The following is a 24,650-nucleotide window of genomic DNA, read 5'->3' as shown; positions in this document are numbered from 1 at the left end:
CGTTTCAGAGAGTCTTTGGGTTTTGTTGTGATAATTGTGATTTTTTGGCCATTTCTAGGTTCGTGTTTGTAAATCTATTATTATATAAACTTTTGGATATAATTTTCATCCCTTTTTAGGGTTCCTTACCCGATGGGTGCCAAGGGGACCCTATGACTAAGCCTCCTCTACTTGTCCGTCTTTCCGTCAAAAAAAATATGTACAGAGTTACAAAAAAAGATACCTATTTACTGTACAAAAAAAAAGTTAAAAAATATACTTAATAATTAAATTAAAAATTTAGTGCATCACTATAATTATTTAGAAGTTTTGTTTTTAACCCCCGACCCAAAAAGTGGGGTGTTGTAAGTTTGACGTGTGTATCTGTGTATCTTTCTGTGGTATCGTAGCTCCTAAACTAATGAACCGATTTTAATTTAGTTTTTTTTTTTGTTTGAAAGGTGGCTTGATCGAAAGTGTTCTTAGCTATAATCCAAGAAAATCGGTTCAGCCATTTGAAAGTTATCAGCTCTTTTCTAGTTATTACTGTAACCTTCACTTGTCGGGGGTGTTATAAATTTTTAATTTACACTTGTTCAGTTTTAGAAGACCCGGGAATCGCTCAACCGAATCGCACGAGGCATAGCGATTACGATTCTGGGGGTTGTTCGTCCGATCGATAACGTTTGAAACGAGCTGCTGGCCGGGTGAGGTACTCACACAATGAGAACATACGTTTCAATTAATGACACGATACGAATTAAGGTCATAGCTCATTAGACCCACCCAGCACCGCCTCGCCTCGAGTGGTAAGTATTCTTTGTATAGAGTACAATGAGTATACTCTCACTACATCAACTCCAGAGGGCCTCGCCCGCGGGCTGACCAGGCGTGGACGGTGAGTGGACCCCGCGGTCACCACCCATTGCTCGCACGCTTGTCTTGCGTTGCCCCGTACGGGCAACAAGTGGACCACGCGCTGCCCACGAATGATTCACATTAGGGATATTCGAGACTTAGTCCTAAGCGCTTAGACTAATCAAAAATTTGTGGACCACGCGACGTTCACTCGTTGACCGCGCGGGGTTCAGTGGTGACAAGGCGGCGTCCACCCCTGGGACCACCTGTCGACAACGAATGAACGCCGAACGAAGAGGCTGTGCTGGTCGAGTGCCGGGTGGCTCTAATGAGCTATGACCTTAAAGCCTGTCGACACTCGTAATTCAGTTCGTAATGTAATTCATTAATCAGAAAAGTGGTTTTCTAAGTCTATAAAACCCATATTTAATACAATATTATAAATGTCAAAGTGTGTCTGTATATCTGCCCATCTGCTGAGAAGAGAGAACTAAAAACTTCCTCCTCTCTGGAAGTCGGTTAAAAAGGAAACTATATTTTGAGCACCAAGTCTATTTCTTTAGTTATTTACTAAAATATGACCGTTACAAACGACGAGTCAGGTCCCATTTAAGATATCTCCTTTGGGAGCGGGCTGTAAAATTTAATTTAGAAAATCAGTTCTTATAACAACAAGGAGCATCCCCAAAGGGCTGTCGCGTCGGTCGGTCTATACTTCACCTCTGTGAAGCATTATTAGATTCGATGGATACTATAGTTACTTGAGCAACCACAGAAATCAGCCTGATTTAAAACTGTGTAAGGTCTGAATAACAAAAATATGCGACAATTTGGCATGCTGATGTGGCGGTTGATTCAAAAAGAGGGCGCTTCTCACTAGTACCACAGTTATACGATGTACACTGTACTCATACCAAGACATCGATCAACAGACCTCATACGAACCTAGGCCAGTCGCCAGTCACGTCGCTTTCTTACTAGATGGCAGTACGAGTACGTAAAAGCTGAAGCTCAAGTAGAACACGCAAATCTGAATCGCACTAACGGAGCGTTTAGGAATCTGCACTATATATTTTAGAAGTTTGAAGATACAACCGTCGTCGGCCTGCTTTGTGGGAGATCTCCCTTTGGTACGGTCGAGCCTGCACACCGCCCCCATACCTCAGCTCGTACATTGCAAATGGAAACACTAATTTGGGAGTCACCAACACGTCGTCCATAAAAATCGGCCCATAATTTAGGCGCTACGACGCGCTACAGCGCTACGTGGAACGCACAGGATATGATACTAACATACATACATACATAGACTTCTAAAATCATAACCCTTCCTTTTGGCTTTGCCGTAGTTGGGTGGAAAACTATGCAGGGGAATTTTGCGTTACCCAGCCCGACCCAGCTTGCCTGGTGTACGCTATCCAAGCAGCATGCGGTAGTTTATTTTTTGCCATACAAATTCAAATTCAAATTCAAATTATTTTTATTCAATTAAACTTTTACAAGTGCTTTTGAATCGTCAAAATAATCTACCACTGGTTCGGAATGCTGTTCCTACCGAGAAAAACCAGCAAGAAACTCGGCGGTTGCTCTTTTCAAATGTACAATTTACAATAATATGCCACATACAACATGGTGCTGTGGAATTTGAGTATTAAGGTGAGTACGACAGTCTGCCGACGATAATATTTTACCTTCTATATAGCAATATGGTATGCCTCAAAACCACATTGTCTAGCTTTGGTGTAAATAAAGTTGTACAGTTATGTGCTCACAACTTAATGAATTTATTTAGCATAGCATACCTACTCCTGTAATTATTTGATCAGAGAGATATGTAGTATGTAATATAAGTAGGTAATCAGAAGTGCTAATGAACTAAGACCTAACATTCAATCTTATTACATAAAGGTGAACGCACACTTATCCGAGCTGAACGCGTCGAACGAAACGAATTTTAGAATTCTGTACATTAAATCTCGTTCGACGCGATCGGCACGGACAAGTATGCGTTCACCATAAACAGAATCCATTGATGTAGGTACCTACCTAATTACGTGCACCAACTAATCGGCATCAGCCCAAGTACAATTAGTACCAATAATAATCTGTGCTAATACTTCAAAGATGAAGACATGAGAAAGCGTAGGCCTACTGAGTACTAACAATAATCTGTGCTAATACTTCAAAGATGAAGCGTAGGCCCGTTGATTAATTACGAGTATAATTGTTTTGCAGAAATATGACTATCTATACTAGACTATAATAAGAATATAATATTATTATCCTATAATATTATCCTATAAAATTATTATCCTATATAATAGCTAACATACCTAGGTCCAGCAGTGGAAGTCCATCGGTTGAGATGATGACTTTCTTGTTTTACAACCGTACAAATAGCGTACAATCTATAGAGTCGTCGAAATGAGAAAAAAATATCTGAAAAGAGTGGTCTATTATATCACATAATACTCGTATCTTCTATTGCGGAAAACTTCGCTATACCCGAGGGACGACAAAATATTTTCCATTCAACAAGTTATTCGGGAAAAATTACGGCCACAAAGTTGGCGTTAATATCTTTTTAAGCAAGAAACATACAGAAGTCAGGGCCGAGGGCGGTAGTGGAATTAAGTTACAGTCAGCAACAAAGCCATAACTTTGCACCCGTCCATTAATCGCTTGTACTGGTGGGTGCAACCCCAGCTTTGTTGCCGACTGTACCTACTTAATTTTTTTCTACCCGAATATAACGGAAAAGCTAAAAGAAAGGGTTGCGATTTAGCAGTCTATGTATGTATGTATGTATGTATTTTTCTTTGTATTTATGTATGTTCTACCGTAGCGCCTAAACTACTCAGCCAATTTTGATAAATGAGTTATCAATCAATTCGTTGTTATAGTTCGGGTTCTCCTACGGATCTCCTCATTTCTGAGGAAACAACCACAGATATGCTAAGGATAAGCTCTAGCTAGGAGATACTTGTAGGTGAATATTCACCACTTTTGGTGAAACTTCAGAGTCTTTATCACCGCCGCAAAGTTGCTGGCTTATCGGTGTTTTATAGGATATATTTCGGAGAATGTGCTCAGGAGCTATTCAATCTTGTCACTCCTTCATCATTTTACTACTGTACCTCAAGACGCTGGACGAGTCTCCATCCCTATGTATGTCGTCAACATTCCTTCCACGCCCACGAAACGCTTTGCGTCATCATTTCTTATACGCATGGCTAGGGTTCGGAATAGTGTTCCGAGATCAGTGTTTCCTACCAATTGTAGGTAATCCGGTTATCTTTGAAACAAGTGTGAATAGCCACCTTTTAGGCAAACGCATCCCTTTCTAGGCCACATCATCACTTCCCATCAGGTGTGATTGTGGTCGAGCGTGCGCGTATAGTAAATAAAAAAGCATTTTCAACTTCTGTGTGTTTAGTGTATTAGAGGTATTATGGCCCGGGGACAACCTGAACATTTTAATGGCCGCGTAGAAGTGGAATCACACGAGCAATCTGGTTTTTAATATCTTTTACGGTCTACGGGCGAGCGCAAACTAACTTCACAGACTTACTTAACGTAAAACTTGTACAATTATAATTGCAAAATGTACAACAGTCCATTTATTAATGGACTGTTTTATTTGGACTGAACTTATTTATTTGGACTAGCAACTGAATACTGCGTTTTTCGGTGGTTAAATTTTAACGGTAATCGTAACGTAACGTTGATATTGTGCAACTGGACATAAAATCCATTTTTAACCCCCGACCCAAAAAGAGGGGTGTTGTAAATTTGACGTGTGTATCTGTGTATCTATCTGTGGCATCGTAGTTCCTAAACGAATGAACCGATTTTAATTTAGTTTTTTTTGTTTGAAAGGTGGCTTGATCGAAAGTGTTCTTAGCTATAATCTAAGAAAATCGGTTCAGCCGTTTGAAAGTTATCAGCTCTTTTCTAGTTACTGTACCTTCACTTGTCGGGGAGGTTATACATTTTTAATTTTCACTTGTTGAAAACTGTGAAAGGTGGTCTACCTATTATGATTGCTATCTTGGAAATATTTATGTTTCGATACTCGGTTCAAAAAAATATTTTTTATTATATTTTAATAAAAATTTGTTCGTAGTCTGAAGTCTGAGCCTTCGCTTAAAGGTATTTCTCTCGTAGCCAGTTGTACCGTATGTGAAATATTTCACGTAATTTGGGACCTCACATTTTCACTTATTCATACTTAAAATTTGCCCAGACATTCAGATAAGGAATGTTTTTCTCTTTACTTATTCAAGCTCAGAACGCACACTGCCATAATGCTGGGTAATTTAAGACACATGATTTACAATTCCTGTCGCAGACGGTCGACAGTACCAAATACATACAAGGGGAAACCAGAACGCTAGCAAAAACTTAGGGCTATTATTATAAGTAGGTACCTAAAAACAATCTAATGCTAATAACCATTTGCCTCGTCTTGTAGTTTTTTGGTTCAGTACTTTCAAACCCGCAATGTATAGCGTGCAAAACTCAGGTCAATGCTCTCACCTACGACGCGGCATTGACTCCGAGTGGCCTATTTACGTAACGTTCTTTGACTCAGTCAGATGATTTATTTACAATTTTGAACTTTTAAAAATGAACTTTTAAAAATACAAGGTTTTTAGGGTTCCGTACCTCAAAAGGAAAAGTAAGATAACTATACCAAGTGGGATATCATATGAAAGGGCTTTACTAGCACATTCTAAAACATATTTTTATTTATTTTTATGTATAATAGTTTTTGATTTATCGTGCAAAATGTTGGAAAAAATACCCGAGTACGCGCGAAAACCCTCAGTGCGCGAGTCTGACTCGCACTTGGCCGGTTCTTCTTTTTTTTCGCGTTATTTTTGGTGGCACCTTATCAGTAATTATCAGTACTATCAGCTGTCTTCATTTTTGCTAGCGTTCTGGTTACACTTTGTATGATCGGTCGTTAGACTGGTATGCGTGACTCATTTCGAACCCGTCCGAAGTTCTTTTTCAATGGGACTTCGAGCGGCGTCGATTTGCAAAGCCCGCTGTGAGGGCAAAGAAGTTGCTCCATAGATCATCTCCCGACGGTTCTTAATGGACTCAACGGGCAACAACAGATCGATCGTCCAGAGCTCCCTCCAGGGCGGCAGTCGTCGACCCTACTCACGTTACCTGCGTCCCGTCCTTCGCTTTCATCCACTGTGCCCATTGCTAGTCAAAGGGACACACGGAGAAACTTCCCCCCTGTCAGGTCATTAGCCATAGCCAACAATATCCCCGAAGAGAAATTATTAGCCATGTTAACAGGGTGCACCAGCCCGAATACTGCTCTGTCCCCCGGACGCATCCAAAAGGGACCAGCAGCACCCAAGCACACTGGAAGGTTACCTGGCTGGCACCCCATCCAAGTTTGGGCTGGCTTTAATATAGGTATTTTATTTGCGGCCAGATGTTGTGCTTAGGTGAAATATTACCGGCAATTTGTGTCCTCATTTTTTCTCTAAGTCTTATTTTCAACATACGAAAAATTTTCTGTCTACGTCGAAGTATGTTCACGAAGATGTCTAAAAAGATTAATTTAAGGATCTCTAAGCTTCATTAGTTATATTAATTACTTATATAAATATGCGTTTCAAAAAATTACATGCTACATGTTTTAATGGTAAAGGAATCAATCGTGAGGAAACCTGCATACCTATCTAAGAATTTTCCATAATGTTCTAAAAGGTGTTTGAAGTCTAACAATCCGCACTTGGCAAGTTTGGTGGACTATGACCAATACTCTTCTCATTCTGAGAGGAGAACCGATAATGATGTAGAGTTCGATGAGTTGAGATTGAGATAATAAAATTTGACTGCCGAGTCATGGACATTTGTGAACCTGTATTCTGTTTCTTTCCCCATAAGGGTAAAAATACATGTTGCCCGCCCAACAAGGTGACGCATTCGTTTGTTGATTCTTTTTTTGAAATTTAGGTTTCCACTCCAATCCAAAACTCCATAAAGAAGCTTCACATCAAAAGCTTCGCTTCAAAAATCTCTTTACGCATAAATAACGCTGGGCGGGCGGCAACCGCCAATACACACATTCGTATAATCTCGATACCTAATCCGCGCTTATTGATAAAGCCCTGAAAAGTTCACTCGAAGCGCGCAAAACGCATAGCTAATCGCGACGCGCGGGAATCAATTCAATTTGTCCATCAATATGAGCTACTTAGCTTACCTGTAGCAGGTATACGGGCTGAGGCAGGGCGGGCGGGAAAACTGGGAACAGTGCAACCGCTGGCTCGGCGACACGCGGACGCCGCGCGCTCTCCCTACACTGACGCGAAACTAGTGAACGTTTTTTCCAAACCCAGTGCCACTTCTGAAACTATTTCGTGCTCTTTGTTTTATGCCGGGAATATTATTTCAGAGGATATTTTATTAGGTATGTATGATAATTTTTTTTTTGTAATTCCTGTGGGCGCTGCGCGTACAAGCGCTTTTTAAGCTCGAATAATTTCATACGAGTAGTATTTTTTTTTAATAGAAAACAATACTTTCACAGAATTTTTATTAATTGCCGCAACGTAAGAAAACCTCTGATTTTCTTGCAAATAAGAAAAAAATATTTTTAAATTCAAATTTCTTAAATTAAAGGTATGGAAACTCAAACCTCTGAAGGATTTCTAAAGATCTGTTAGGTGAAAAAGCGCGGGCATACTTGTACTTGCAAAGCGCAATTAATTTCAGGCAGGCAGTCGGAAAAATCGCGCGTATTTCTTTTTCAGAGTAAAAAAGATGTTTACAATTATTTAAAGTATGTAGGAAGGTAATTTACAGCCGCAACGTGCAAAGAATTCCAGATTCGTTTCTTGGTGAATAAAAATTTTGGTGAAAAAATTAATTCTGGTTTAAAAAGTATTCACGTTTCATAAAGTTAAATTTTTGTGGAAATTCGAAAGCGGAACAGTCCTTAGTGGTGACTTTTGTTGCATATAATTTTAACAATTTGACTTATGTATTATAAAAAATCTTTTGATTTTCATTGCAGACACGGTTTTGTTTCGAAAAAAATTCGAAATACAAAAATTGTGATTTGTTCGAAAATATGAATAATGAATGCTGGCTTGAAAGCATTCATACTTTTGGACCAATTACAATTTTTGTGACCAACATTTTCATTGCTTATACTTAATATTACTTATGTTAGATAAACGCAAATTTTTTCTACAAATAAAGGTAAAATGTGGCACTTTTGTATAATATAATGGACTCTGTAAATGGATTTTAAAATATGTCGAATCGTTAAAAACAAATGTACCGTGAAAAGAATTCCATTTCTGCTTGTAGGTAAATAAAAATGTAACGTTTTAATTCAGGCTTGTAAAATAATCACCGCCAACAAAAGGGGCTTACGTGGATTTAACTTGTTGCATACAGCGCTAATGGTACGCTATTTTGTAAATTACGGTTTAATTTATTTAAAGAGTCCAGTGCTAACTTATGAATGTGCACATTTATGGTTCCATTTAACGAGTTATAGAGGAATATGATAAAATAAATGAAATAGTATTTTAAATTTTTATGATAGTGCTTTACGAACTCGTCTTAGAAATTTCTAAATATTTTTTAATATAACGTAACTGCAGTCGATATAATTTCATTCTGGGTCAATATAATAGTTCACCTATACTATACATTGGCTGTGTACACTGTTTTTTTCACAGGGTGGACAAGAGCTTTCAAAGATAACTCGAACACTCGCGCCCTTTTGGATTGCATTGCATTTGCTTAAGATGTTCTTATTCATCACATTCACTACACATTTTATAAATTAAAGCCTCCCCCGCGCTTATTTCGGGTTTTTTTCTGTTAACCTCAGAAACTACTTGATCGAACTGTTAATTTCAGTAACCGTATTTTAATACGGTTTTCACCAATAGAAGCAGAGATTATCTAAGAAATTAAAGGCTTATAATTAATGAAATTAAGGTACCTACTGGTATGATGATAATTATTGTGAATTAAGTCGGAAAATATCATTCCATCTGATGGCTCCCGTGGCGTGCGCTGTTAAAGTTAAAACGAAAAACAATGTATAGTGGACTAGACTTTCCTCTAACGTGCGAAGCCGGGGCAGGTCGCTAGTATGCAATTATAGTTCAAAGGATAATCAAGAGATCCTCATTGTTTTCCGTTCAACTGTTTCTGACAATACTTGTCGGAAACTTGATACTAAGCGTTTTACAATATCATAGCCGATCTGCTAAATCTACATAAAAGCCAAACCCTAACTTGAGAACAAAGGGCTCCTTATAGGAGAATTCCTAATCCGAGTTTGGCTCGGTCCCAAAACTAAGTTGAGATTAGATGTGACCACGGCCCGGGTAATTTTGTATATTAATTTTTTTTGCTCGATATTACCATGGGAATGATGCTATATTCGTTAATAAAGCTTGGGAGCATTAGGTTAAGGACTCACACAGAGTAATAGCGTGCGTAGAATGTGATTAGTGATTACTATCCATGTTATAAATGCAAAGTATGTTTGTTCGTTTGTTGGTTATGACGTGTCCTTTAATGACGCCGAAAAGCAATGGGTCGGCGTTTTTCACATGTTTATACGCGTAGTTAAAGGTCTGGAGAGTAACATAGGTAACATAATTTTTATCCCGGAAAATCAAAGAATTCCCACGGGATTTTAAAAACCTAAATCCATGCGGATAAAGTCGTGTAGATCTATCTAGATCTTGTCTAGAGACCCACTTCTTAAAACTAGCTTAACTATCTATTTTGGCTGAAAGGGCGCTCGCTGCCTCAGCTTGACACGGCAGTCATTCGACTGCAGAGCGGTGGTTAAATAAGTAGGTACCTACTACAATTGAAAATGAAAAATGAAAATGAAAAATCTTTATTTAGACTAATTAAATTAGAAATCCATAAAAACCACTGTTATTACATAGCTTCAAGTTTTCATTTCTGTTAGCTGTCCCTACTGACTGCCAATTTTTTTTTGTATAATTCCATTATTCGAAATATTACACAGAGTTTGAATAATTTCCACTTTTTTAACTTCGTAACATTGTTATCCAGTTTGAACAGTTAATTAGTACTGAATAGCGACGTAAATGAAAATGTAGTTATTAAGACGGTTACGATGACGCGACAGTGGGAAAATTTTCCAAGAATTTCTCAAATTAACGTTAAGGTATTCTGTAGTTCTCCATTTTATTATTTTTTCACAAAAAATGAAAATTTAAACGAAATTGGTAACAAAATATTTTGTACTAACAAAACAATCTCGTTTATTTCTAGGTCCAATTTTTTGTATTAGTTTTATATTATATTTTCGGTGGTTTAGCTTCGTTTTTTCAGGTCAAAAACTATCGATTGACCTAAGTATTACAGACTTTTTAAAGAGTTGGTAGGTAGTCAAACCCATTAATGCAAAGCCGGGGATCATTGAAGGTTTTCTATGAAAAAATATTTTACTATCACCCAGTGAAGCAGCAATGTAAAACCAACCAAACTCGGTGGCTATCATTCAGTGTTAGACACTGAGTTAGCAAATCACCTAGCTGGAGATCTCTTGTCCGCAATTATCCCTTACAAGACTAATTTTGAGAACGAGAAATGGGGTCCTCTTTGTGATTTCCAAAAGTCCGTTAGTTTTCTTCGTCTAATGGTGGGCTTGAATTTTCTCTCATTTACTAGTCGCATCGCCGGTCCACATCTGCACACGGGTCTCCTCTCAAAATGAGAAGGGTTTAATCCATAGTCCACCACGCTGGCCAAGTGTATATTCTCCTGTATAAACATTCCCAATTACATATAACATAAAATAAAATCACACAGGACGCTGGCAGAGGTTCAAATAATGTGGAAAGACGTTTTCATTAGTTGGCAGATTCTTTCCTTTTCTTTCTATTAATTTTGCCTTCCTAAGATTTATTGCGGTTAATAATTCTCACGTTTTCTTTCTAGCGTTTTTTCTTCCTAGAAAAGAATATACTTGCAAGTATTAGGAGAAAATTTGAATACACTTTTGTTCATAATTATCATAACGAACATATACACGAAACAATGTATTCAATGAGCCGGCGGATGATGTTGATGAAATAACGTACCTAAGGGATAAAAAGGCTGACGCCTGAATGTGGTTGCAGTTGGCACTCTTTGAGAAACGCAGGCTAAGAGCCCGCGAGGGCCATACCGTCGTTATTTTATAAAAGCTGAAAGTTCTCTGCGTGTTCCCAAGTCAGGGAAGAGTCAGCAACTATGAAGTTGTGATAATGGTGGTTTTGGAGGTAACAGGTATAAAAAATCTTACGTCAAAATATAAAGTGCAATTTTTTTATATTTTCTTCAGAATAGTACTAGAAATTACGTCAATCATTGCCAGACACTTGGAGTCGTGGCAACCCAGACACCCTTAAAGTTTCCTGTTATCTCCCAAAGCAATCCAAACTTCATAGTCGCTGATCGTTCTTCGTTGTGTTGGGGGCAAAGAGAAACTTTCAGCTTTTATAAAATAACGAAGGTCTCGCACTCGCTGGCTCTCTCTCTCTCTCTATTATGTTAAGCATTAGCCTTCCACTAGCCAGCACGTCCTTCGATTTCCTTCCGTGTTTTTTCAGTAGCTGTATAGGTACTAAATTCAACTTCAATTTCAGTAATACAAATTCGGTTGTAAGTAAGCAATAATGGTTTCGTATAATACGAACGGTTTAAGTCTCGTAAAATTTTGTTTCGTGCCGATGTGATGCACTAGCGTGCTATAACCCATAAACGTTAGGGGCGGTGTTGTCACGTCCTTCCGCCATAAACCCCATTAAATTTATGTGTTTTATTGACAACATGAAAGTTGCTGCATGAAATCCACAGCTCTACGAAAATTACCATCATATTTGTGTATGCTTAGTACCTATATGCTCTGTATTATATTAAGTAATATTAAATATTAAAACAGGTTAGTACTTACTTAAGTTGGAATAATAAACAGGCCTTAGGGAGTAAAATTCCTAAGCTCTATCCTAGAACACAATAGCTAGGTCAAACTTAATAAGTAGTTAAGTTGTTTAACCATTTAATTTCCGACTGTAAACTCACCGTGTTACTGAAACACAAACTAGATAAGTAGGTAGTTTTGTTTGCTCAAATTTGGTTACATATTTTATCAAACTCAACGTCAAAGCATTTACTCACAAGTTTATAAATTAAAAATTTATAACACTCCCGACAAGTGAAGGATACAGTAACTAGAAAAGAGCTGATTACATTCAAATGACTAAATCGATTTTCTTGAGCTAAGAACACTCTCGATCAAGCCACCTTTCATAAAAAAAAACTAAATTAAAATTGGTTTATTAGTTTAGGAGCTACGATGCCTCAGACAGATACACAGATACACACGTCAAACTTACAATATCCCTCTTTTTGGGTCGGGAATTAAAAATGAGTATCATTGTACAAATTTTGATTGTCATTTGTTGAATTTGTGAAATATATTGTAATGGTGATAATTAATTGCGTACGTAAACTTAAAACTAAAGCTGCCAACAAGTGTAAATTAAAAATTTATAACACCCCCGACGATCCAAAGTATTTGAGTTTTCCAAAACATCATTTTCAAATAAATAATTATGTATTTAGGCAACGTCCATCTTGACAGCTTGACATTTGTCAATTGACATAATATTATGAACCTAACGGTTATCTTACCTTCTTTTCTACAAGAAAACTAGAAAAGAGCTGATAACTCTTAAACGGCTGAACCAATTTTTTTTAGATTATAGCTAAGAACACTCTCGATCAAGCCACCTTTCAAACAAAAAAAAACTAAATTAAAATCGGTTCATTCGTTTAGGCGCTACGATGCCACAGACAGATACACAGATACACAGATACACAGACACACAGATACACAGATACACGCGTCAAACTTATAACACCCCTCTTTTTGGGTCGGGGGTTAAAAAATATTCCAAACGTGCCCTGGTCTAGAAAAAGCCTACAACAAACGCAGTCGGCTATTGTTAGGTACCATTTCAAAATATCACTTAAACTTATTGGAAACTAGCTGATGCCCGCGGCTTTGTTTGCGTGGATATAGGTTTTTAAAAAATCCCGTGGGAACTCATTAATTTACCGGAATTATAAGGATTATTTACATTGTAAAAGGATTTTTCACTAAGTTTACGTAAACTATGATTAGGTTTGATGCATAGTAAAGTGAACGAAGACTATTTTTAGCCGTTCCTGTAATCGCATATGTTTTACTTCCTACAGAAGCACAAGTAATTCTGTAACCAAATTACCGTCCGTGTGCCAAAACAAATTGCTTCAAACCTCTACAAAACATTGATAAAACTAACCAAACTATATTGCTCTAATCGTGATTTGAGTGAATTGTTGGCTTTGAAATCAATTTTAATATAGATTTACGTTATCCTGTTTTAGACAAGCAAAATATGATTATTGATTAGCTAAATGCATACTTGATAATAAAGTCTAATGCACTTTGAATGCATCTACTGCGTTCAGAAGTATCTATGATTGCTTCATACCTAGTCTACTGTCTATTTATAACGATATACCTAGGCGGTCCCATAATGAATTGGCCTAGCTATGAAATAGTCAACAAAATGAAATGAAACCAATTTTATTTTTATATGTAATCTCCACTAATATAAACACACTTTTGACATCTGAGAATTAACACCTCTAAACCTTCATAAAAGTGACTTCAATCTTTGTCTTCAAAATGACTAAAAACGGCCGCCTGCAACTCTTCATCGTTTGAAAATTTCCTTCCTCTTAAGCCCCGCTTTAAATTTGGGAACAAATAATAGTCTGATGGGGCCAGGCCTGGACTATACGGTGGATGTTCCAGTTCCGTGAACCCGCATTCACAAACTGCAGCCTTCGGAACACCGGCAGTGTGAACGGGTGCGTTGTCGTGGAGCAACAGGACGCTTTAAGACAACTTGCCTCTGCGCTTCTCCTTAATCGTGTCTCGCAGTTTATATAGTAATGAAGCATAATATTCGCCGTTTACGATTATATTACGTTTTTTAAATTCTACCATCAAAATCCCTTGAGAATCCCAATAGATTGTACACAAGACATTTTTGTTGGATTTTTGCACCTTTGCCTTACTAGATGGCTTTTCACCCTTGTAACACCATTCCATTGACTCGCGCTTGCTTTCTGGATCATGATATAAGACCATAGTTTCATCACCAGTAACTAGCCGCTCGATTACATTCTTTGGTTTTCGTCACAAAGACCTAAAAACTCGGCTGCACAGCGCACTCGCTCCTGTCTTTGGACAGCTGAAAGAAGTTTCGGAACTCATCTTGCACTAACTTTTTTCATACGAAGATGGTCATGGATTGCACGATGGATGGTACTTTTAGAGAGCCTAAGTCTAGCTGCAATTACTCTAATCTTCAAACGTCGGTCACTTAAAACCTCCTCTTCGATTACAGCAATAGTTTCAGGAGAGAGCACTTCCACCGGTCGACCGTCATGGCCGAAGTCTTCGACCGTTTCTCTCCCGAAGCGAAACTCTTTCACCCAGTTTTTTACTGTGCTATACGAGGGGAAAGACTCCTTGTACACATCATCTAATCATTCTTTTATTTGGGCGGGAGATAAGTCTTCTTTAAACAGAAACTTGTGACGCTTCGATATTCGGTTTTCGACATTTCCAAAAAACACGCGAATCTTGATGTTCAAACCACTGCTGAGCTGAGACTACGCTTTTCATGTCGATGCATGTTAGTATATAAAGTAACACGATAAACGTACTGTCCGATGTAACATAACATGTATCGATATGTTGCTTAGAACTATATCAGGCCAATTCATTTTGGGACCGCCCACGTATATTTATAAAAACACGATTTAGAACTTATGAGGTATCAATTGGACTTTGAGAAAATAATTTTAATACAACAATGTTCCACCTAATTTAAATTTCGTATGCGTGGCTATAGATATCAGCTAAGCGTTTTAGAAATTTCGTTGAAACTCGAAATTCTTTACATGTGTTTTTGTGTGCAATAAAGTGTTCTATCTATCTATCTAACTATCTATCCTTTCTTAAAGCAGACTTTGCAGGATGCGACTGCGACGCGCGACAATATTTGGGCGATTATAATAATCATATTATAAATTCTAAACACATGCGGACGCAGTCGTGGAAAAAGCTAGAAGCAAATAGAAGTAACATATGGATTTTGCAAGCATAAAACAATGCTTACTAAAAAGAATATAATATTCCAATATGTTATTGGATTTATCGATATTCGTACCACACAATATGAACAAGGTTTTGAGGTCAAGAGTGAAAAAACCGGCCAAGTTCAAGTCAGACTCGCGCACCAAAGGTTCTGTACTCGGGTATTTTTTCCGATATTTTGCACGATAAATCAAAAACGACTACGCTTAAAAATAAATAAAAATCTGTTTAGAATGTACAAGTAAAGCCCTTTCATATGATACCCCACTTGGTATAGTTATCTTACTTTGAAATCTAACTACAAATTCACGGTGTTTGGATTTTTTCCTTTACTTGTGCTATACCTAAGAGCTACCTATTTGCTAAATTTCATGATTCTAGGTCAACGGGAAGTACCTACCCTATAGGTTTTCTTGACAGACACGACAGACGGACAGATGGACAAACGGAAAGACAGACAACAAGGGGTCCGTTTTGCCTTTTGAGGTACGGAACCCTAAAAATGTATCTGTCGTAGGCTGATTGAAAAAAGTATGGCTTATTGGAAAAAAAGCTCTCTCTGATGAACTCGGTTATATTCGACCTTAATATAACGAAGCTATTATTCCCGAAGGAATAAATAAAATATAGAGCGCAACGTTACGGGGATATTAAATACCAACTAATATGCCTACTTACAATTCTTGTTTTTTTTTTTTTAATTAAAGGCTAAAGGGTAACGTGCAGTTCTTGCCGGTTCAGATTTATCTATCTGTGTATATTACTTGTCTTCGCTTTAACATTTTATTTGATCTGCCGCATAAAATGTATCCGTGATTAATTTTGGGCGCGAATTAAAAACTATACTTTTACCGTTTACCACGTTGCAACATAAGTACTTACTTACATGTTACATAATCATTTGGATAATTTCTACATCTATATTAAAATGTACCTTAGGTACGCATCTCAACCCAACTGTTACAAAATAACTAAATCAGACAACAAGCGTAAATTAAAAATTTATAACACCCCCGACAAGTGAAGGTTACAGTTACTAATGATAACTTTCAAACGTTTGAACCGATTTTCTTGGATTATAGCTAACACTATAGGACACTCTCGATCAAGCCACCTTTCAAAAAAAAAATTTAACTTAATATCGGTTCATTCGTTTAGGAGCTACGATGCCACAGACATACACAGACACACACGTCAAACTTATAACACCTCTCTTTTTGGGTTGGGGGTTAAAAATTGAGAAAATTTGTGAAACCTTTACTTGATTCTTCACGGTTTTAATCTAGATTCAAATCCGCCGAGATTTTCTTACCTACGAATTGATCAACTGACAAAGCAGTTATATCTACAGTGGATATTTTTCACACTCATTTGTAATATAGCTTAAAATTTTAAAAACCCCCGACACCTAAACCTTTATAAGAAAACTAGAAAAGAGCTGATAACTTTCAAACGGCTGAACCGATTTTCTTTGATTATAGCTAAGAACACTCTCGATCAAACCACCTTTCGAACAAAAAAAACTAAATTAAGATCGGTTCATTAGTTTAGGAGCTACGATGCCACAGACAGATACACAGATACACAAACTTATAACGCCCCTCTTTTTGGGTCGTGGGTTAAAAAAGTAATGTATCATACTACACTTTTTTCAAGGTTTGTTCCAGAGAGATTATCCTCGGCTCTACAGTGCGAACCAGGTTTTCAGGTCAAGAGTGAGAAAGTATTACGATACTAGTTTTAATGTAGATAACTTAGTTTTTGTTTTAGTTCACCACCATGGACGACTTTATCATCCCATAGGCACCAGGGATAATAATATCTCATTCATCCTTATTATTGAATACTAATTACTAGCAACTTCCCTTGACTTCACTCACTTTCCTTAACTGGTTTTTCTTTGGATAAAGGAATCTTCTCGGAGACATATTTTAGTATCTGTAGTAAACTTGAATGAAGTTCCGAAAGTCCTTTCACTTTCAAACGGTGAGATAGTGTTAGACTTTACTTAATCCATACTTATAAATATGAAAGTGTTTGTCTGGATAGGTCTCTCTTTCCGTTTGTCTGCCAGTTTTGAAGATCCTTCCCTTTGATTAAAGCTACGGAGTTTACTTACTCCCGGAGTCTATTTACGGAGTCCCGGGGACGGACAAGGGCTATTTTTGTCTTGGAAAATCAAAGAGTTCCCACGGGATTTAAATAAATCCCTATATCCACGTAGACGAAGTATTGAAAATTATCTAGGTATTTGGTACAGAGATAGCTTGCTGCACCCTGGAGACAGATACATATCTAATAGACTACCTACCTTATGTCCCTGAAAATCACTTAGCCAAGATTTTTTAACCCCCGACCCAAAAAGAGGGGTGTTATGAGTTTGACGTGTGTATCTGTGTATCTGTCTGTGGCATCGTAGCTCCTAAACGAATGAACCAATTTTAATTTTGTTTTTTTTTTGTTTGAAAGGTGGCTTGATCGAGAGTGTTCTTAGCTATAATTGAAGAAAATCGGTTCAGCCGTTTGAAAGGTATCAGCTCTTTTCTAGTTTTCTTATAGAGGTTTTTGGGTCGCGGATTTTTAAAATTTTGAGTTATTTGTTAAAGTTGTATCCACGCAAACGAAGTTTTCATTTCATCTAGTGATTAAATAAAAAAAATATTTGTATAAATTCTTACTTGTTATAAATTTTAGTAAAACAAAATTATATGATGTGAAGTATATCATACGGCATTCATAAATACTTTAATCGTTATGATTTATCCTCTGTACAAAGCCACGAACAAGGTTTTGAGGTCAAGAGGTAGAAATGTATCCACTCTGAACGCGGGTTTAGATCGGCTGTATCCAGGCTCCAGATTGATGAAGTGAGCAGGAACATATTTTTATGGCTGACTGTAATGTTACATCTATTGCTTTAAAATGTCAGCCACTGTATTTTATTAGAGTGCCAATCTTAATAAAACATGTTAATAGTGATGTTGGTCTAAAAATAAATAAACTATTCGAAACATTTTTATCGCATATCTTTCTTTGAATACGTACTATAAAAGAAAAATCTGTCTGACATAATAAAGGGGCGAAACCGCTCGCTGAGTCGAAACTTGACAAGTTCATAACTAAAATCCAACTGAACTTATCTTTATCTTTTTAACCCCGACCAAAAAAGAAGGGTATTATAAGTTTGACATGTGTATCTGTGGCATCGTAGTTCCTCAACTAATGAACCGATTTTAATTTAATTTTTTTTTTGTTTGAAAGGTGACTTGATCGAGAGTGTTCTTAGCTATAATCCAAGAAAATCGGTTCAACCGTTTCAAAGTAATCAGCTCTTTTCTAGTTACTGTAACCTTCTACTAGTAGTACTGTAAGTTATAAATTTTTAATTTACACTTGTAAATGTATGTCACCCAGACCATAATAGCCAAGATAATAGCGATACGATTGACATCTCATTCATCAAAATAGGTTCATTAGTTTAGTCGCTAATGTGGAACTCTGGAGTTTTATGATGAAATTTTTTTTCGATGAAGGCACACTTTTAATAACAAGTGTAAATTAAAAATTTTCAACACCCCCGACAAATCATTTTCAAATAAATAATTATGTATATCTAGGCAACGTCCATCTTGACAGCTTGACATTTGTCAATTGACACTTGAATATTATGAACCTAAGGGTTATCTAACCTTCTTTTCTACAAGAAAACTAGAAAAGAGCTGATAACTTTTAAACGGCTGAACCGATTTTCTTGGATTATAGCTAAGAACACTCTCGATCAAGCCACCTTTCAAACAAAAAAAAGTAAATTAAAATCGGTTCATTCGTTTAGGCGCTACGATGCCACAGACAGATACACAGATACACAGATACACAGATACACACGTCAAACTTATAACACCCCTCTTTTTGGGTCGGGGGTTAAAAATAAACACACTTTATAAACTAAATTCCCTTACCTACTTAACAGGGTAACACAAATTGTATGGCACCTATAAAACCTCACGTAACGCGAAAGCCATTTCTCTAAGCGTGACTGCCGTGGAGCCGCGAAAATTGGAAAAATATATTCACTTATAAAGAACCCTTGCGAGTGAGATCGCTCCATAGATCAGGGGGAAAGGATTCAGAAAAGCCATCTAGGTCTACAAATGATGCGGAATTGAGTTCGGGAGGTGGGATTTACGATTTTGTAAGGATTTGCCATCTTTCTGCAGATTTAATGTCTTCTTCTTCGACTTAGCGTTTTCCATGTAGGTGGGGTCCGTTTTCCTATATTTTGCCGCCCACTTTGCCGATTTACAGAGTTTATTGGCTCTCAGGTCTGCTTTCATGACCTCCAGCTGGTGCTTTCTTGGGCAGCCTCGGGATTTAGCTTTAGGAGCGGCATTGTTGAGACATCTATTACCGACGTAACTTTGTGGGTTCCGTGCTACATGACCATCTGAGAGTTATGTTTCTACGGATTTTTTTTTTAACGGTGAACTAATTTATATATAACAAAGAAATTACAATAACTAACTAAAATATTACAACAAAACTTAAAGCTAGCCTTATCTAATTACTTACTATTACGGATTTTATCTATGACATGAATTTCATCTCTAAATTATTATGATTACGTTCCTTTGCTCTTTTACATTTAAATAAGTAAACATGAATAATTTATGTTAATGTGCAAAAAAGTTAAATAATTTCCTGGGTTTAGTTAGGCAAAACGTTTTGTAAGCGTAAATTCTTGCATTTCGCATCTCAATTGCGGCTCATTTGTCGACATAGTGTAGCCTATTTGGATGCCTTGATAAATAGAGTAATCTAACTCACGAGGGTTCTTTGTGAGTGAATATACCTACTTTATCGTTTCTGCTCCAACGGTAGTCACTATTAGAGCAATTGCCTTGGAGTTATGTTGGACCTAATGCAATAATTTATCATCCTTAAGTCATAGTTGACATGAGCCTTGGTGGAAACGTATTCTTTACTACCCTTTCGGATACACTATGAAGCTTGAAACCATCGACTTCTATAGACTGGAAACGCGAAACTAGGGCCGCCATTTTCATAAGCATCAAGCATAAGTTCATTAACTGCGCTACGATTTTGAATCTGTTTTCCGAACTAACTACTAAATAAATAAAAGTTTATTTAGCTCAATTCCAAAAAATACAAGAATAAGAATTAAGATACATTTAAACTTAAATATTAATTAAACTTAAAACTAGAGAATACTAAAACTATTATTGTGTCTGTGAGCTAAAAGGGCTTTGCCTCAGCAAGATGCTGCAGTATTTGACTACTGCAGCGCTGATTTTCAGGCAGAGCCCTGGTGTCACGACCTGACAACGAAACAGTGCATCTGCATATTAGATGTAAAAAACAACTAAAAAAAAAAAAAAGAATTAGTAGGGTAGAAAAGATATTATATATATTTTATTAAACAAATATAAATATGAGTAGGGTCGACATGTCTTCAGCAAGGAATACGATTATTTTAATTTTTTTTTTTACTAGTAGGTATCATAACATACCTACTCATATCTCCAAAAATGTAGAGCTCAAGATCAAACCCCGAATTTCCCAAATAAGAGGCCTACATTTTAAACATAAGTAGTTTAAGATGTACGCCTCCCTGGCGCAGTGGTAAGCACTGTGGTCTTATTAGTGGGAGGTCCCGGGTTCTATTCCCGGCAGGGGTTTGGAATTTTATGATTTCTAAATCTCTGGTCTGGTCTAGTGGGAGGCTTCGGCTGTGGCTAGTAACCACCGAACCGGCAAAGCTGTGCCGCCAAGCCATTTAGCGATCCGATACGATGCCGTATAGAAACCAAAGGGATATGGTTTTAATAAAAACTGCTATAGCCCTGGTTAGCCCGCTTCCATTTTAGACCGCATCATCAATTACCACCAGGTGAGATTGCAATCAAGGGCTAAATTGTAACTAATTTAAAAAAAAGTTAGTATTTGACATTATTTTGGTAATAGTATAAGTTTCTTGTCTAAATATGGGTCTCTCTTTGGGAGAATAAACGAAACAATATGCAGACGACTACTGTTTCAGAGATTATACTGATATTGATATACCCTTTGTTAAAGCTTATGAAAAGCTAACAGCAAGCGAACGACAATAAGATACAAACAAACGAATGTTTAGCGAGCAAATAAGGCATGAAATCAGTGTTGGAATTTTTCAGCGTTGTTTATAAAAACTTTTTCTATTTTCTTTTTAGGGTTTTATGCCAATGGGACCCTATTACTCCGCTGTCCGACCGTCCGTCCATCTCATATTATATATTATATCATAATTATATATCGTCATATGACAATGTTACGATAAAACTTAGAGCCTAGGCTTAGGTATGTACGAGTAATTACTGTACAAATCATGCCCGCGTGGAATGGTCTCAAAAACACCGTCTGCATTTCCGCGCTGGATAGCCAGGCTGATCCTTTGCGCGAAAAAGCCTGTAGTATTAAAATTCAAAATATGTTTTATTTTAATATCACATCACATAAGCTGATCATGTATCAAGTGCGAAAATGTCACAAACAATCATAAAAAGCACATTCATACATTGATAAATGAGGGGAAACCCTCAATTATTGATGTAAAAAATACGTCGGGGGTAGATTATCGGGAATATTTCCAAATCATTACTCCGTTGACATGGTCCCGTTTAATGGCTGGTGTCAATGACGGTACAAAATTTTACGTGTAAAATGTAACGCCATTTTGTTTCATTATTATTTAATTTTAATTACATCTCTCCTCTCTCCTATTTCATCCTATTTTTAGGGTTCCGTACCTCAAAAGGAACAACGGAACCCTTATATCATCACTTTGTTGTCTGACTGTCTATCTGTCTGTTATTTATTTTTATGCGTAATAGTTTTTGATTTATCTATCGTACAAAATGTCTGGAAAAATACCCGAGTACCTACAGAACCCACAGTGCGCGAGTCTGACTCGCACTTGGCCGGGTTTTTTTATTTATTCCGATACACGTTAGGCATGACGCGATCTGACCTGATGGTAAGTGATGATACAGTCTAATATGGAAGCGGGCTAACTTGGAAGTGGCATGGCAGTGTCATTAAACATATAATACACCGTATCAGTTTCTACACGGCATCGTACCGGAACCAGACCAGATGATATTTAATAAAATATAAATTCCCAAAGACATCCCACTCAGAAAACCACAGCACTCTTGTAACCATAGCGCCAGGAAAGGTCATCATTTTTCATTGCTGGGTTCGCGGTCCTTTCTTTTAATCATTTTATGGAAAGGGGTTTTCTTTTGATATTGCAGATGGCCTCTCAGATCCTTCCACCAACGAAACTTTATTTTTTGATTTTTGATTTTGCCTATACTACCCCTAAAGAGTATTTTGTAAAGCGCAAAGCTAGACGCTCATGAAGGAAGTTCTGAATGAAACGAGCAAAGGGCAAATAGGTGAAGCTGAATGAAGGATCAACGGAGCGAGTATTTTGTCGCATCCCATTTGCAAATACACTTAATCCAACCCGACCGAAGAGACATCAGATGCATGACTTATATCGTTACACGCTAGTGCAGCAGTCGAATACCGCTGCGTTGTGCCAAAACCGATATCCAAACATTATGTTATACTCAAACCGTAAAAAAATTAATAACCGTACGCCACATGGTTCCAATATCCGATTTGACGATCCTAACGGCATTATAATAGCTGGCACGCAGCGATTTTAATAAAATATCGCCAGTCACCATGACTTTCCGAACGTAAATAAAGAGACTACTTCCCCTGATTTATTATTTCCCTTCGTACACAAAAGTGTTCCAGAAAACCTTTTTTAACTGATATTAGATGTTTTTGTGCTATTCTCTTCGCATTTAACTCGTGGGGACAGATGTTAATTAGATTACATAATGTTATGTGGAGCATTTTTGAGAAAGATTCCTTGTCTATAATAAGTTTGCAAAGACAGCTTGCATCCCGTATATGAAAACAGGCTACTTTTATATCGTAAAATCGATAAATTCTGTTGGTATTTTAAAAGATCTAAATCCACGATGAATCACGGGCAATCATCTGGTAAAAGTGTGTACCTATTTAAGTCACAATTCATTTCAAACAACTTTCCAATCATACCTATTTCAATAATGGGTAAGTCAAGAGCACGCAATCTTATCCCAAAATAAAATACTCTATTAATAAACACTTCTTATTCTTATTCTTATTCAAGTATAAATTAAAAATTTCTAACACCCCCGACAACTAGAAAATACCTAGCTGATAACTTTCAAACGGCTGAACCGATTTTCTTGGATTATAGCTAAGAACACTCTCGATCAGGCCAACTTTCAAACAAAAAAAAAACTAAATTAAAATCGGTTCATTAGTTTAGGAGCTACGATGCCACAGACAGATACACAGATACACATATCAAACTTATAACACCCCTCTTTTTGGGTCGGGGGTAATAAAATATATCCTACAATAGGTACATATTCGTTATGTTAAAGAGGAATTTCCCGTAGCCCTAATGAGGGCATAAATTCTATACGAATGATTTGCGGACTCCCAAAGGTGAAATGAATTTGCCCAATACTTTTAGAATAAAGCTTTTGAGGGTCATATAAAAATAATAAAAGCTCATTTTATATTGAACCAGATAATGCCCGGGACTTTTTCCACGTGAATAAATATTTTCAAAAATCTCGTGAGAACTTTGAATCCCCGGGATAAAAAGTAGCTTACGTCACATATCCAATCTTTAGCAATAGCCTTGCAAAATATCATGTTGATTCGTTCGGTAGAGCGTCATTGTAGAAAAAACCAATAAAACAAACACTTTCACATTTATAATTCCTATTAGATTATGCCCGCGAATTCGTAAGCGTGAATTTTGATTTTTCATCCAATCATCAGGGGCAGATTTCCTCGAAATCTTTTTCTATAGGCATAATGCTGAGAGTTTCCTACGGTAGTGGAGCGGAGCGCAAATGGTGTGATGGCACACACACACACATACACACCCACACATACTCACGCACACACACACAGGCAATCACTCGCCCATACATACATATGCCACACACACACACACTGATAACTAATGAATGCTTTAAATGTCACATAAATACCTAACCCACAACAATCGCGTCCAGTGAAATCGATACTGGTGTAACAATATCGATTGACAGCATCTATTGAATTAAACTGAACACAGATATGATTTAACCGGATCCACGCACATGAAACATCCGAGAATGCAATGATAAATCCTCACTCCGCAAAACAAATACAGATTGGATAAACTATAACGGAGTGGCGTTAATGGACAACGCGATAACTAAAAGCACAGTTTTGCGATACATACGTAAAACTGTGCTAAAAGCTTGTGTGCGCGTCACTATCACTATATCACTGGTCAACTAGTACAATCAAGGCTATAATTTTTAACCCCCAACCCAAAAAGAGGGATGTTATAAGTTTGACGTGTGTATCTGTGTATCTGTCTGTGGCATCGTAGCTCCTAAACTAATGAACCGATTTTAATTTAATTTGTTTTTGTTTGAAAGATGGA

At 37.2% G+C, this 24,650-nt stretch overlaps 1 protein-coding gene and 1 long non-coding RNA gene across 3 annotated transcripts in view; one reads left to right on the top strand and one right to left on the bottom strand.

Annotated features, from left to right (window-relative positions):
* Window positions 1–7,134: 7,134 nt before the first annotated feature.
* LOC123872202 (voltage-dependent T-type calcium channel subunit alpha-1G-like) overlaps window positions 7,135–24,650 on the top strand; it is a 176,556-nt gene continuing 159,040 nt past the window's right edge. For both annotated transcript variants that reach the window (XM_045916386.1, XM_045916383.1), the window contains exon 1: window positions 7,135–7,279. The gene's annotated coding sequence lies outside the window, so the exon portion shown is untranslated. The remainder of the gene's footprint in view (window positions 7,280–24,650) is intronic.
* Window positions 12,816–24,490, bottom strand: LOC123872204. The gene is made up of 3 exons (XR_006797426.1): window positions 24,478–24,490; window positions 19,655–19,663; window positions 12,816–12,863 (listed from the first exon to the last, which is right to left on the bottom strand). It is a non-coding gene; the product is annotated as an uncharacterized LOC123872204 (long non-coding RNA).

The sequence above is a fragment of the Maniola jurtina genome, chromosome 14 (genome assembly GCF_905333055.1).
Source record: "Maniola jurtina chromosome 14, ilManJurt1.1, whole genome shotgun sequence".
In the NCBI taxonomy this organism is placed as follows: domain Eukaryota; kingdom Metazoa; phylum Arthropoda; class Insecta; order Lepidoptera; family Nymphalidae; genus Maniola; species Maniola jurtina.
The sequence above is the reverse complement of the archived record's forward strand: the minus strand, read 5'-3'. Positions and strand labels throughout refer to the sequence as shown.